Source organism: Alosa alosa, chromosome 13 (genome assembly GCF_017589495.1).
Source record: "Alosa alosa isolate M-15738 ecotype Scorff River chromosome 13, AALO_Geno_1.1, whole genome shotgun sequence".
Taxonomy (NCBI): domain Eukaryota; kingdom Metazoa; phylum Chordata; class Actinopteri; order Clupeiformes; family Clupeidae; genus Alosa; species Alosa alosa.
The window spans coordinates 14,831,455-14,848,472 of NC_063201.1; the positions used below are offsets into that span (position 1 = coordinate 14,831,455).

Sequence of the window (17,018 nt, forward strand, 5' to 3'; positions counted from 1 at the left end):
TCCTTTATCACGAAAGTTACCCCTTGATATAATATTGATTCTTTATAACTAGCTCGGCACACAAAAATCAAACTGTCCACTTGGCCATCATCATCATCAATATCATCACAAAGGCAAGGGAATGAAGATCTGCTCCTCTTCGGCAGAGGGCTTTTACAATCTCCTCTCTAATCTGTATTTCTCTGATGATGGAGAGAATGGAAAAGAGAAAAAAGAAAAGAAAAGACCTCTTTTAATCCAATATACACATGATCTTCCATTCTTTAAAATGAGGTAAAGTCATTAAAGGCAACATAAGAGGCTTATGAACAAATGATTACAACGCGAGTGGCTCCCGTGTTTGTTAATTGCTCTTTTCCTAATGAGCCGAACCTTTGCTGGCTCCAGCAAGGTCTGCCACTGTCCAAATTAGGACAGTTAAATCACCAATGATCTAAACCTAATTGTCACATGGCCCCTCCCCCCAATGCGTCACGCAATTCATTAAACACCATGCAGTGCTGTCATTTCATGCAAATCCTTTCTCGTTTGTTTGTACATTAGCCTATTCTGTAAATTAAACATATTTTCGTATAAAACATATTCCGTAACATATACTAATGTCAGCATGCACAGAGGGGAGCAAAATCAGTTCTACAATTACATGGTCTGATTTTACTTACATTATTTTAGTTCTATGCCATGCAATGTATTCAAGGGTTAATTTGAATAGCAAGGGTGGCAATGGTCTTTGTTTTACCGACCTTACTCTGTGCAGGTATGGAAGAGTGGTGATGGGAAGAGAGAGAGGGGGGGGGCGTGTAGTTTGTTGACGGGAGGGAAAAGCAGCAACATGGATTCGGTCACTTCAGCTGCAAAACCCCTTTCTCTCACAACTCCCGTGCCGACTTTCCGAGGTAAGATTTTTGCGGTGCTTTCAGGAGAGCATGTCAGCGTTAAAAGTAACTAGGTCTGTACTCCCTTGCTAACCACCACGTGTGTAATTACATCAGATTTCATCTCCAACCCCCAGCGCTGTGCACCATGCCCGGAAGAGGCAATACAGAAGGCCAAGGCGGAGGCTAACACTCACGACTGCGTTCTCAGGTAAAGTGATGCTCATGGTCTAATGAATGTGGATGGTCACAGAGAAGAGCTATGATATACGATGTAAGATTGCGCCTTGTGACTGAGAAATGAAGGCGTGGTACTTGCATGGCACTGCTTAAAATGTAAGCTAGTGTCCTAAACATGGTTTATATAAAATATGCATGCATTATGTTCCTGTACAATTTGCATGCTTCTTCAGTTAAGTTGTAGGACACTGTCTGAATATGAAACATCAATTTAAGTCAACATTTTTCACATAAGTGCACTTCTGAGGTATTTCAATGGAGAAAGCTCTCTCTCTCTTTCTCTCTCTTGCACACACACACACACACTCACTCACTCACTGCCTCCAACTCAATCGTTCACTACCCTGAAGTATGCCATTATGTGATATAATGAGAGAACTGCTGTACCAAACATGACATCAGGTGTTACCATCAAAATGACAGCACCATCCATTTTATTTTTATCTTTCAGTGTGTCATACGAAATGTGAATGGCATTACACAACTAGCAAAATGCATGTTAGATGATGTCCACATAAGTAATGTATCACAAAAAGGTTGTTTGGTTGATTTATCATGAATCTGAAACTAATATTCATGACTAAATTAACAGCCTGGATCATATTGTCGTGAAGAAGGGAAGGGATGTGTATACCATTTCATTGCAGGGTAGCCAGACACCCTATGTGGCAAAGTCCCAACACTATATCACCAGCTACCCAGCTGTACATGCAGAGGTAGGCTATACCATAGAGACCAAGGCCCCACAGTATTTAATATGAAAGGAGACTCGTGTGCACTGTTGTTAGTACACACGTGTGCACGTGCACACACAAACACACACAGACACACACACACACAGACACACACAGACACACACACACACACACACACACACACACTCACACACACACACACACACACACACACACACACACAGACACACACACAAATGGCCATGCACACGTTGTCTTCACCACCCACTAGAACAGATAGACAGACAGACATAGAAACAGAATGGATGTTGACATGCCCTTGATATCTCTCTCTCCCTCTCACATCCACATTTCTCTCTCTCTCTGTCACACACATACACACAAACACACACACACACACACACACACACACACACACACACACACACACACAGAGAGAGAGAGGGAAAGAGAAAGAGAGAGAGACCAGTTGTCAAGATTGTAACTGAGCCTAACATGCATAAGTGATGAATCTTGTAGCTGGAGCTCAACTAAGTGGCAACTGCCTGTGATACTTCTCGAGGAGTGTTTTGTCATCCTTGTACACTATTTAATTTCATTTGATTGCCTTTACATCACCATTACATATATATGCATTCATACATATTTATCAATGTGCTATTTTGACCCTGATTCCGCAATTATGAGGCGAGACTATGTTGTCAATGGTGTGAAACAGAAAGACACATTCAAAATGTATGATACAAATGCAATAAAATGAAACAGGCAGCCATTGCACTTGATGAGACAGATGAGATCTGACTTGTCCTATCAGACCTAATTGAATCAAATTGAATTCACCAATTTAATCTTTTTACTGTAATTAAGCTAGTGGCAGCAGAGTAGCTGAACAGGAAGTGTTAGGACGATGTGATACTTATCAGTCACCAAAAAGGACAATATGCTGGGTGCCATAGTGCACTATAATATCAAATTATAAAGGAAAATAAAAAATATTTTCATCATGAGATCATGGATCAATTAATGCAAACCATTTCAGAAGATACACAGAGAGAGAAGGGAAAAGACAGGGTGAGAAAATTGAATATAAATAGCGTGATTTCAAATTATGTTCAACGGCAACTGACAATCACAAACTTGTGATCTTGGTGGTGTGTTTTTTTCTATTCTCTCCCTGGCTGGGGGACAAGCTATTGGTTTGATTGAAAGAGCCTTAAATGCAGCCGTGTGAGACTGGATGGCTGTGTGGTGGACGGTCCAGAGCTACTGTGAGCGTCTGCAATCTCACCTCTCCACTGAACCCGCTGTACTAATCTCTCCCGACAGTGGAGTCATACTCCCCATTCGACCATCCACACAGGCTACACCGTTCTCTTAGTCCTATTAGAAGTTTGTCCTCGCGTGTGATCCTCTCTGGACAGCTTGTATTTTCTGAGTGTCAGAGGTGCTTTGCTTTCTATGCAAAGTGTGAATTCTGAGTTTGAATTGTGGAGGATTTGTTGAGGTGTACATTACATTTGGGGAGGCCATCTTAATGTGAGTTGTGTGTTGTGGATATATTCCAGCACATAGACATGAAACTATGAGTGTTTAATGTTCCGTATTTTTAATGCACATTGAATTTAATGCAAATATTTTCACTTTTCAATTCTGTTATGAACAACCAGTGAGATTTTTTTTGCTCTCTAATGTCTAACTTGTGCAGAGTGTGCATGTGTGTATGTGTGTGTGTTTGTCAGTTATTGTGAGCATTCTTTGCTCAGGAGCCAGACTGATAGCCTCGTCACTTGGACTGTTCATCCCTTGTGATGTGCACATAGTCTTCCTCTCATTCCCTCCCTCTATCTCCCTCTACCAAAGTGGCCAATGGACAGAGAGCAAGAAAGAGAGAGAGAGAGAGAGAGAGAGAGAGAGAGAGAGAGAGAGAGAGAATGGCCAAAATAATTTATCGGAGTGAACGGCCCTCCATACAATGAGAAAGGGTCCTGTGCCATGCCTGCGACAGGATGAGTAGATAGGTATGAATAAAAGGAGGCTGGCTTGAAGACTCAAGAAGGTTTTTGTATTGTGTGTTATCTTAGAGCAGTGCAGGGACCTGGTCAGTAGCCGAGCTGGACGACGGGGAGTCAGAATGTCTTCAGAAGTCTCTCATTAAGAATAATGGTGATAAGCCTGGTCCTTTAAGACTGTTACCTATAATGTAAGAACTGCATATGTGTGTGTTCATCTTACATCACAGTCCTTAGAAATAGTTTTGCTTTGATTATGTGGCCATTAGATGGTTAGTTGACACTAAAATTAATGTCTATGTTTTTTTTTTTTAAGTATAAACTGTCAAATTCAAATGTAAACATGTCTGATGAAAATTCTAGTGGGACTCACTCAAGTGAAATGCAGATGGCAATGGCAACTGTAACACAGTAGAACACAATATACTGAGTTCAAATTAACGATGCTATCAAACTACTTTGCTAATGTATATATGCGGAGAATAGTGTTCAATTATTATGTGCTTTGCATTATCTTATGCATCTATAGATGTTTACCAGTAGGCATAACATACATTAATATGTCCTACAGACCCATATCCTATTTCTGTCTCTCTCTCTCACACACACACACACACACACAGAGAGAGAGAGAGAGAGAGAGAGAGAGAGAGAGAGAGAGAGAGAGAGAGAGAGAGACACACACACACACACACACACACACACACACACACAGAGAGAGAGAGAGAGAGAGACACACACACACACACACACACACACACACACACACACACACACCACATAGAGACAATGCTTTTAGATAGCTCAGAACCACTGTTGAGGCTTTAGCAGTGTGTCTGGAAAGCTGGTAAGCAGTCTGTGTAATGCCATTTCTAAGAATAATGAGCAGCCAAGACCCAAAGCCCTACTGATGACACTTAAGCTCATTGGAATTCCTCGTCAGGTCTGACCTTGGAGAGATATTAACCACTCATCAAGTGTCACTGGCACTGGGTCTGCATGAGAGAGCAAGCATGCATGCACGCATGCACATTTGTGTGTTTGTGTGTGTGTGTGTGTGTGTGTGTGTTGAGTGTGCGTGTGTGTGTGTGTGTGTGTGTGTGTGTGTGTGTGTGTGTGTGTGTGTGTGTGTGTGTGAGTGTGAGTGAGAGAGCAAATGCCATAGATGTTTGTCTATTTGTTTCCAGATGTTGGTGTGTATGTGTGAGAGGAAGGGAGAGAGAAAGAGAGAGAAAGAGAGAGATGGAATACAATGCACGTGCTAAAGTGTTTAAGTAAGAGAGGTTAGCTATTAAGATCAACAGTATTCTATATCATGACATTTCCGAACAACCATAAAGGCTGTCATCTTTGTGCCAGGTTACTGGATGACTGTCTGCCAATAATGAATTTAATTTACAATCAGTACATATAAAGTAATACGTGAATCATATAGCATTATACATTCTCTTTTTTGTTTGCTTGTTTGATGTGCATAAACTTCTTGGAACATTATTGTTCAGAAATACTGTAAAATTCCAAACGTGGTTTCACATCTTGGAGGTTTGCAAAGCAGAGCGGAGTGGCTGTTGTCGGGGATTGTACGCAGGGGCCGATATCAGAGCTAATGAGTGCAGCGTGTTCTCCCTACACCGGCGAGATGTGGACCACACTGTGGTGTTCAATAGGGGCCCTTTGAATTTTTAAAGAGCATCGGTTACTTCAAACTGTCATTGTTTTGGCACCATTTGCCTTGCTTAATCTGGGTAAGTGCATATCTGCATGCCAGCCCTTTTTTCTAACCATGGTGGCAAGCATGAGAGGGGGGGATGACACTCAACTCTCTCTCTCTCTCTCTCTCTCTCTGCTGTGTGTGTGTGTGTGTGTGTGTGTGTGTGTGTGTGTGTGTGTGTGTGTGTGTGTGTGTGTGTGTGTGTGCGTCACTCAATTCTTGTCTCTGTGTGTTTGTGTGTGTCACTCAATTCTTGTCTTTACGTATGTGTATGTGTGCAAGTGTGTGTGTCCTCAATGCGATTGAAGAGTATGTTGTGGCAAAATTGCTCTGTAGGCTTCACAGACTAGTGTAAATGCATCTGATTTTAACATTTTGTTACATGTATTAAACATTGTTTATACACATTACTTTAATTTAATAAATGTTTTTAATATCTTGTTAGTCTTACTCAGAATAATGTTATGTTAGTATATTACTATATATTATATAATATTTGTCCTACACTTTTTGCCAAGTGTTTTTTTTAAGAAAAGAATATCCACATCAATGAATTCAGCAAGAATAATAAGGGAGAGTTTCATTCTTTGCATGGACAATGCATAATTATTTTAAACATTTTTGTATAAAAGAGAAACAGTGAAGCATTCAGACTCCTCACACTGAGCACAAAACACTAGCACCACAAAAAGAGGCCAGTTTAATATGGAAATTTTTGCAAATATCTATTTAAATGCGTCTGAATTCACGTCTGCACCACACAACGACAACAACAGAAAAAATAGCAAAAAAAAACAACAAAAAAGAACTGCTGAAAAGATGCTGTATTATGTGTATGTGTGTGTGTGTGTGTGTGTGTGTGTGTGTGTGTGTGTGTTTGTGTGTGTGTGTGTATGTGTGTGTGTGTGTGCGTGCGTGTGTTTTTTAAAGAAACAAAGGCAAAAAATTTCCATGATAAAAAAACAACAACAATTAAAAAACGAACGTGGTGTGTATGAATCAAAAGGCTTATTAAAATGATAAAACTCTGATTCAGGTTGTTGTTTGGGGAAGGAGGGGGTTGATGGTGGTTGATTAAGGGGGAGGGTGAAAGAGGGAGAGGGATGGAGTGAGGACTGCAGGAGCTTTGCATAAGTAGATTGTGCGTTCCTTGACTTGTTCAAATCATGTCTGGAGCCTTGAGCCTCCAGTCTGTCTTCTCTTCTAGCCCTGGAGCAGTGCTGCCAACCTCTGGCTATGTAATCACATCCCTCTCTCTCTCTCTCTCTCTCTCTCTCTATCTGTATGTGTGTGTGTGTGTGTGTGTGTGTGTGTGTGTCTGTGTGTGTGTCTGTGTGTTTGGGTGTGTTTTCTGGCTTACACTTGACTTTCATGTTTGGAAGGCCATTATATTAATGTTGATAAATAATATTCAAATTATTTACATTTATTTACATTAGTGTTTCCCATTCTATTTTTGTTTTTGTTTTCATAGTTGCTTCATAAATAGTTTAATAAATGTATTTATCGAGAAATGTGTGATTTAGTATTTGTATTTCATTATTACGAATGAATAGAGAAAGCAAACCCACATTTAGTGTTCTAAAAGCAATAAAGGAATAACTCCACTACCAACATGTAAAAACATATACTGTTTTACAAATGCAATAAATGAGTAGTTTCACTACAAATGCAAACAGCCTCTGACACAGACACACACACCCACATGCACACACACACACACACACACACACACACACACACACACACACACACACACACACACAGTCATACATTGCCAAACACACTGAAATTAAACATTTACAAATGTTAACACCAAATATTGGTTTGTGTTACAGCGGGTTATCGGAGGTGACTGCAGCTGTGCGGGTGCCGCGTGTTCCATGGCTGCTTTGCGTCCCTGGACCCCGGCCAGGATGCAGCGGAAGAGCACCTATTTTGTCGAGAGGTAATTGCTACACAGTAGCCTCTGATTGCCAGGATCTTTCACTGGGAGCTACCCCAGCTCTCTCTGCCTCTCTCTTTCCACCCAGAAAAAAAAAAAACGACAGCCTGATTACAAATCAACTTATTGATTTGATGAGTGCAAGATGTTTGCTAATAACTGCTCTCATACCATCTGTTAATCTTTGTTGTGATTAAAGAGCTAATCCCGGCGGCCATTATTCCCAATGACATAGCCTGGGATCTTGTGCTTATACGAGTTTAAAGCCTTAGCCTCCTCACCAGCCGCACAGAAGGGAAAGGATCACAGCGTATATCGGCGATCGCGGGCAGTGATTGAGAAACCGTGCCTCACCCCCGTAACTACTCTCCCCCGCAAACAACAGCGAACCTGATACAAAAAAGAATTACAGCCCCCACTAAAAGTCCATTACCTCGTATAATCACACAAAATGATTTTTCTTGAATATGATAATAAATCAAGCTGCTGGATCAATAGCTCACTGGCCAACTGCTATGCACTGATAACGTATCAATCAATATTTGGTATTTAAATTTTAATTAATACAGGAGATGGGATGGGGTGCCCCTGCTAACAGCGGGAGAAATATTATCTCTGATAAAAAATAATAGGGAGGGGGAAATAAATAAATTGATAAAAAAGAATACAAGCACTGCTGGCGCACTAAAGCTGTTCCTCATATCTGTCATTGATCAGTCAGTGGCTTGACTCTGATTAACCACCAGGGGAATTCTTTAAGAGGAAGGAGGGAGTGTGTGTGTGTGTGTGGGGGTTGTTGCCGGGCATGCTGGGTAACTGGGATAGGATTAGGAGAATGGAGGCCTGTAGATTTGGCAGACACCCATACAGGAGGCACTAGTGACAGAGCTTTACACAGTGAAATCTACACCACAGACTAGCAATACCTAGACATGCATAGATGCACACACTGCATACATCACACAGATACACACACACACACACACACACACACACACACACACACACACACACAGATACACACAGACACACACACAGTCCCATTTAGCCAGACATGTGTGCATGTCTATCAACAGAATGTTGTTTATGTACATCAATGAAATTGTCAACAACCACTCATGGAAAAGAATGCTGAACCATTCTCTGTGATTATAAACACATAATTATTCAATATTAATACACGTCCATAACAACAGTGCAGACAGCTTTTGTTTGCACAATTTTATGTTGACAGTATGTGTCACTGGCATTGATAAGTCTCACAGCCATATCGGCCAAACGAATCCAGAGGATTGAAAAAAAAAGCCTTTCAAGCAAGCGGAGCGAATTCAATACTTTTGTCATAACAAAGTCCTCTGGCCATTCGTTATGACTGTCTTGGTCCAAGCAGCACATGTAAGCTGTAATTTTAGTCTGTTTCCTGGATTGCTTTGCCATGCACAGTGCGAGAGCCACAATTAATTTGACATTGCGTCTGCCTGACAGAAACACTTAAGCAAAGCATTTCAGCAGTGCATTTAGTTATTGCATCTAAAGTGAGCCTGCTTGCACACTATGCAGAAGGGGAGGAATAGTATAATCTTTTCTTAAGGTTTTAACAGTTAAATCACTGCTTAAACATACTAGTACCAACTGTTATTCAATTGGATTGTCAGGGATGACATGTGCAATTGCAATCCTTTTGCTTTGTAAAAGGATTAAAATAGATAAATATAGAACAACATTAGGCTACCCAGCATTTGGGATCTCACCTCTAGTGCCTTATTAAAAAGGTTTTGGTTGAAAAGAGGTTTTTGAGAATCTCTCTCCTGGTGCGATGGTTTAGGTTTCATGTCTTAAATATTGTGCAGTAATGAATTTGAAAAGAGCAGAATTATTCTTACTAAAGAAAGTTGAACTATTGAATCAGTCAGATGGGACTCCGAGAGGAAATTAGTTTTGCAGGGTTGTAGAGTTTTGTTTTTCAGTGAACACTGCATGTTCTTAAATAATGGCAGTAGAGGTTGCCAACAAAAATTACGTGACCAGTGTTCGTTCATTTTAGGTGTTGTAAGATAAATCACAGTTATGTTCTTGGAAAAGGATGAAGAAATATTAATGCATATTTCATTTATAGCTCGAAATAATGACAGACATATTTTTTCTTTTTTACCCAAAAGCCAGTAAAAACAATATTTAATTGGTTATATGTGCATTTACAACTGAAATAATATAGCCACCAGAAGATATGCCTTCCTGCTTTGGGTATCTCAGAAGTGTGCTTTACACACACACACACACACACACACACACACACACACACACACACACACACAAATATGTCATTTTACAATTTTACATGTTATAAAAATAATGACTCAATTTTCTCAAAAGTCTTCAGTTCCCCAAAATTACAAAAAAATCTGAAATCTCATATGCACTTTGTGTAAATAAAATACCAAATGTTATGACGAAAGGAAGGGAGAGAAGCTTGATTAAGGTGCTCTGTGGTCATAACTGAGCTGTCATCATCAAAGAAAGGTTATTGATTAACAGCTTTACTTATTGTACGTCGCAGTGATCCGCAGGCACTTAGAGCAATCAATGGAGCTGTTTAAATACCAAAAATATGGTGATTCTCTCTCTCTCTAAAATCAGGTTCAAAATATATTAATGACAGAAAACAGTTTTACATTTTTTATTCAAATTGCATAAACAACTTAAATAAACATAGTATGACTTTGTGAAGAGTAAAAGATTCTATGCAATCATCACAGTATGTTCACTACTGCAAAGTAGACTACACAGCATTTTTTTTTCATCCATACAATAAGCTGTTTTTGCAGTAAAGTGAATCAAAATGTGATGAGATATGTTTTTTGACCAAGAAGATATGGGACTCATTTTCATCTTCTCTCTCTCTCTCTCTCTCTCTCTCTCTCTCTCTCTCTCTTTCAATGTTCTGTCCAAGAGAGAGCTCAATTGAATGAGAAACTGATGAGAGCAGTTGTTTGAATATGAGAGGAAAGAGATGGACCAAGAAGGAGGAGAAGAGAGAGAAAGGATGGTCAGGCAGCCTGAGGGACTGTTGTGCCCATTGTCTGACCAGCGCTAAGTGGTGCTACCACAGCACAGGCAGAGCCATAGAGTCCCACAGCCACCACAGACGAGACACCGACTGACCTCGCCGGACCTCGACAATGGCTGTCAAAGGTCACGGCTGGTTGCGCAACATTCACAGCACTTTCCTTCCTCGACCTCCAACATCTCTCACGCTAACTCCACCTCACCCTGGCTCTGCTACCCACAAGGCCTCTACAATCTGCGTGTCCCGGCTACACGAGCTGTCATTAGCCTATGAAGCCACCGGCTCCCAGAGCACTGCATGGCTAGTTCATCTACCAAGAGCTATGGCTGCAACTAACGATTAATTTGATAGTCGATTCATTTAGTGTTTATTTTATAGATTGATCAAATAGTTGCTCGATCAGTAAAATATCAGAAAAGGTTGATGAGTGTTTCCCAAAGTCCAAGAATATGTCCTCAAATGCCTTGTTTAGTCCACACACCAAAGATATATAGTTTACTGTCAAGTCACTGTTACTGTTACTGTTAGTTTACTAGTTTAATATTTAAGTTTAAGGAGGTAAAATCACAGAATTTTTAGGTTGTTTCCTTAAAAAATTACGAGCCGTTTGGAACAATTACCGAAATAGTTGATTAATTTAATGGTTGAAAGCTGATCAATTAAACGATTCATTGTTGCAGTCTTATTAAGAGTGCTCATGGCAGTTACAATGGGTGTTTGTTTTGATTTCAGTTTTCTGATCACCATGGAAGAGGCTTGGTGGACAAAAAGCACAGACCTCCCCATGCCAAGATTGAGTTTAGAATTTAGAATGCAATGCTTGCTTGCAGATGAAATGTTAAGAGCATGTAATGCTCTGTTGGGCTCAGGAACAGAGCTAATTTAAGAATCCCTGATAATCCGCACTAACTGATATGAGGGCACTGGGCCAAGTGTCCTGGCTGGGACAGTCTGCTTGAGCTCATGATTCATCTGGCCTTTACATTACTCTAATTGAGTTAGTGTCCTCAGTTGGATGTGCTTGGCATTGACCTAGGAAGAGGGAAGTGAGAGCAACCTGCAGGATTAATGACAACTCATATGGACTGGTGATCTGGCTATCAGGATGACCAGTTGTGCTTTTTTTTTACTGTCTTTTATGTCTGTGGAACTGAAACGGCAGCATTAAACAGAGGCCTAAAAGTAAATGTTACTCACAAAATGTCTGCCTTATGTTGTGCAGAATGTTGCGGAAAACCACTTGTTTTGCCAACAGCATGCCTCTTAACAGACATTGCTGTATAACCAAAACAATGTCTATGGCAAGCGAAACCAAAAAAAGACTCAATTGGAGCTTGTTTTTGGAAGCAAAGTGACAAGAGGCACACATGTTATTGTAGGAAATAGCAAAAATAGGCAAACAAAAATGACTCACTGTGGTGGGTAATTGTGATAAACTTTCAAATGTCCACTGTGGTCTCAGCTTTGTTTCCCGTTAGTGTAACAGGGTCTGCAGACGTGCTCTTTCTGATGGGATGTTTTGCGATATTGCAAACGGGCCCATGACAACGAGGGAGGCAGAGAGAGAGAGAGCGAGAAAGAGGTCGGATAAGAATCCTCATGAAATGAAAACAAAGACAGTAAGTCAAGAGAGAAAACTCAGGAACGACAGATAGGTGAGAACTGTGAAGTGGAGGAGGAGGAGGAAGAAGAGGAGGCGGAGGAGGGGGAGGGGGGAGGAAAAGAGATTGAAATAAAGTAAGGAGGAGAGGAAAGATAGCACAGAGGAGGCAGATGACAGGCAGTTGTGGAGACAGGGCTGTTAGTTTATGTAGCTTGTGGGGCTGAGTCGACTGGAAAATTTTGATCACTTTAATTTACTATATCCAGCATGCCTGTTCTCCCTGTCCAGCACCTTTATCAAGCCCCTGTGAGCTGGTATTGATTTTTTTATTTTCTGCTCGGGATAAGAAGACAGCGAGTTAGGGAGTGCAAGTGAATGGAGAACTTTCCTCAGATTGCCGCTATTCTCCAGCTTATTGCACCCTGTCGTTTGTGCTTTCAGATGATGTCCAGTGTGCCATGGCTGCTCCAGCCAATAAACAAGGTGACTAACAAAAGAACAGGGGGGCAGGAGAGAGAGAGAGAGAGAGAGAGAGAGAGAGAGAGAGAGAGAGAAGGAAAAAGAGAGAAGAGAAAATCAGAATGCAGGAGAAACAAGAAAGAGTAAAGCGAGGGTCTCCTAACCAAGCCCGAGTCATCCAGTTCCTGATATTATCCTCATGTTGAAAATAGACCGAATGTGTTTCATTAAAAAAAAAAAAACATTGGTAACAGAAATTTGAAATATCCATGAATGTTTAATAGTTATTTCAGGACATTCATTTGATATTGCATTGACTGATTGAGTTTTATGAGAAATACACAGCTTTTCAAAGCAGTAGCACTTCAAACATAATTTTCACATTTCTTGAAGACAAATGATTTACCACCAAGGGAAAAACAATACATGGCTTTTAATGTTATATTTGTGTGTGTGTGTGTGTGTGTGTGTGTGTGTGTGTGTGTGTGTGTGTGTGTGTGTGTGTGTGTGTGTATGTGTGTGTGAATGTTCTCCTTGAGCAAAATTAATTATCACCCTTGCCCCACAGAAAATGCAATTAATAGACAAAATAATGATTGCTTCCAAACTGTGGTAGGACCTCATTCACAAGGTCCCTTAAATTGACCGAAATCTCATTAGTAGTGTGTTTTTTCCTTATCACGTGTGTGTTTGCGTGTGTGCATACATGTCATGTTTGGTATTACTACTATTATCATGTTAATATTATAACAAAAATACTAGCAATACTCACAAAGATCCATGAAGAGAACCTACCATTCAGTGCGAGCAGAGTGACAGACAGAGGAATGGAGGAGAGAGGGTGAGAGAAAGCAAGAGAGACAGAGAAAGAAAGTGGTTGAGGGAGTGAAAGAAAAAGAAGGAAAGAGGGAGGGAGAGAGAGAAAATCTCAGCCAAAAAGAGGAGAGGTTAGTGACAGTCTGATAAAAGATGTCTCCAAAACACTAATTAAAATTGAATACCCCTGCAAATGCAGCGCAACATGCAATCTCCAGGTGATTCATTTAGGACAACTATCTCAGTGTGAGCCTTTATTTTTAATCGCCGACACTTTAGTGTCTCAAAAAATGCTCCTTCTCTTTTATTTCACTTTTCTCCCAATTTAGTGTCTGTTCATCCCTGAATAATCCTCTTAAGCGTTTGTCACACTGATCCCTGTGTCATCCACGGAAAAATGAAATCAAAGCAAATAACCTAAAGAGTCCTGTTTCAAACACAATGTCAATTTCTGTACTCATTAACCAAAGGGAGGGGGGAGGGATGAATCGCTCTACGATTGTAGAACTACATCCACAATGGTGATACCATTACCAGGGAATTCAGAGTAGAGTCTCTTGAAGAGTTTTTGCAGTTGGATTTGAAATTAAATTGAACATAGCCATTTTCTGAACTACAAGTATTTAAAGATATTTTAGAGTTGTAATGCAAGGTGTCTGATATTCATGGTGTGGTTTGTGTTCAGGTGTTCAATGATAGGTCCAGTATTTCTGAATAATATTTACACTGAAAAATAACTTTATCTTTCACAAAATATGCATACATTTTCAAGCAATTCTGTGAAAGTAATAGATATACGATGAAAGAGGAGATCGTATCAAAATGTGGACATAAGGTTATCTCGTTTTTCCCTTGATTTTCAAGGCAATCTACCTTAATAGACCTTAACAAGCTCACCACAACACAAAGCCTTGGCCTCCATATTGCCACTACCAATGCGCTCTGCTGCACCAAAGCCATGACAACCAGATAGACAGTTCTGTATCCAGATGTACTGGAACGGTGTAACTGCACCAGTATCCCCAGTGGGAAAGAGTGGATCCAGATGTTGACATGACACATGAGGGTGGCGTTGGTCTTAGCTGACAATCCACTAAGTAAGTAACCGAAGCAGAAGAAGAGAGAAGCACGGCCGGTCACGTTGTGACTCAACTCTTACTGGAACTGGGAGTCTGCTGCTGGAGGCTAGTACTCCCTGTTTTACTATAAAAAGGAACTAGTTCAGCTGGGATAAAAAAACAACAATAATATTTCAGAAAATATGAGCTGTTGACACTGGAGTAAAATTGAAAGAAACCTTTTAAGTCAACTTCCTCTAATGAGTTACCTAAACGTTTCAGTATTGTGGGAAATTCATTACAATCCAAACAAACATTCTCAGAAGTGGAATGACAATGGTATCCAGATTTGGATGAACAGAATCATCTGTAAATTCTGGTAACAATTTGCCATATCAGTCTTGTGTACAGATGTATCCCCGCATCGACTGATATCTGTCAATATTGTTTTCCTTTGAAGTGCTTGTAGGCCTACTTTACTAGACTGTACATTTTGTATCATGTACATGAGAGAGTTGATTTGTCACAGTGCATTACATTTAAGGAGCATTAATTTGGAGACTCAGCCTTGGATAGTGGAATTCATAGGCAAAAGCACTGAGCACTATAGACAAGAGGAACACACCATAAATTACAGTAATCGCTACATAATGATTTAATCAACGTGTTTTATTTCTTTTAACTGGAAGCTCTCCAATTTGCTCCAGTTAGTCCATTATTCTGTTTCCCAATACAGCCCAGCTCAGTATTGCAGCTAGATTAAGTCGAGACGATCGGTATTGAGAGGACTTCCTGAGTGTGCCATTTCTAATTGTATAATTGTGCCGTTCTCTCTGGCGACCAGGAGGAAGTATGCACTGTGTCATGGAACATGCCCTCTGCTAACCAAAAGAACATGTTTTGGTTAGGAGAATGTGAGTGTGGTAGTCAGACAGTCACGCCGTCTTCTTGTCTGCTAACTTGATTACTGTTTCTATATGTGTTTTTATACTAGTGTGCTTTTCACAGCTTCCCTAACCATGGTGTGTGTACAATATGTGTCAGTGTGTATGCACATGATATATTGCATGTGTTTATATGCATTTATGTGTGCACATGTGTGTTATGTACATGATTTGTGTGTGTGTGTGTGTGTGTGTGTGTGTGTGTGTGTGTGTGTGTGTGTGCACATTTGTTTGTGTTTTTTCTGGCCTCATGGGGGCATGTTCTGGTTAAGAGGGAAGGGAAGAGAAGGGTGTGCTGTAGGGTTAAAGGAGGTCACCACACTGCAGTAGCTCTGGGTGGTACAGGGCTATGGTTGCCGACGTGCTTTTTTCTGTTACTTCTCCCCTATTTAATGTGCCCTATTCCTACGTGTGTGTGTGTCTGTGAGGAAGAGAAATGTTGATGAAATGATGAGACGGCAACAATAATCTCAAAAACACACACACACACACACACACACACACACACACACACACACACACACACACACAGACACACACAGACACACAGTCACAGACAGGTGACAGCTGCAAACTCAGTTCATGAGATTAAATGCATAAAAAGGGAAATATGTGAATATCGCTGCACCCCTAGCCCATAATCTTATGAATGCACACAAGTGTCTCCCATCTTCACAGTCAGTCGTGTATGTGTATGTGTGTGTGTGTGTGCACGCTCTGATGGGGGTGGGAGGGCACAGGATCTGAAGGCAGCCACTTTCACTTCCTACTGTCTGGTCTCTGTGGCCAATGCCCATGTGATCCGTTCCACTGCGACACACGACACAGGGCAACCTTTGTGACCGAGCGACTGATGCAATCAGAGTCAGATTATTAGTGTAAAGCTCTCGCCAGTTACCCAGAAGGCCTCTGAACTCACTATTCATCTGGCCATTGGGTTACTTGGCCATTTTAATTTCTCTCGGTCTGTCTGGTGTGTCAATTATTAGCCATTCTAGTCACTGTCTGGTATGTCAATTATTGTCCATTCTCATGTTAATTTCATACGGGAAGTGACTATGCAGCAACAGCTATAACTCATTAACATAGCTCTAATACCTATCACTTGTTAGTCATAAAGACTGCCTTACTACCACACATGTTTGGACAAAATCCCAGCATTGACTCACTCTATCGTACTGTATCGTACTGTTTTCAAGTAATATTTTAATTACATGACTAATCTAAGAGCGAGCGAGTCTGAGAGAGAGAAAGAGAGAGAGAGAGAGAGAGAGAGAGGCATCCAGTGTAAGACATAAAACTTTTCCTCTTCCGGAAATTATGTCCATGATTTGGTTAACCTCAGACCTCCAAGCGTATGATTATGATATAAATAGTCAAAAGCGTCTCCACAGTATTCATTTCCCATCTGATCCCAGCTCTTTGAGGTGGCAGTCCATTTTCATTACCTGCTCTGCAGCAAACATTGTGTAGTTCACAAACATCGGGAGGAGTGTCTCTACAGAGGACAGGCCTATATACACACCCCTTATCCCCAAACACTTGAAATCTTTAATGTGCATTTATGTAGCCAGAATGTACGCAAGATCCTCAGGC

The 17,018-nt window shown here is 40.7% G+C and overlaps 1 long non-coding RNA gene across 1 annotated transcript; it reads left to right on the top strand.

Annotated features, from left to right (window-relative positions):
• Positions 1-807: 807 nt before the first annotated feature.
• Positions 808-7,440, top strand: LOC125305385. Its single transcript, XR_007195410.1, has 3 exons — positions 808-896; positions 1,013-1,086; positions 7,369-7,440. It is a non-coding gene; the product is annotated as an uncharacterized LOC125305385 (long non-coding RNA).
• Positions 7,441-17,018: the final 9,578 nt, after the last annotated feature.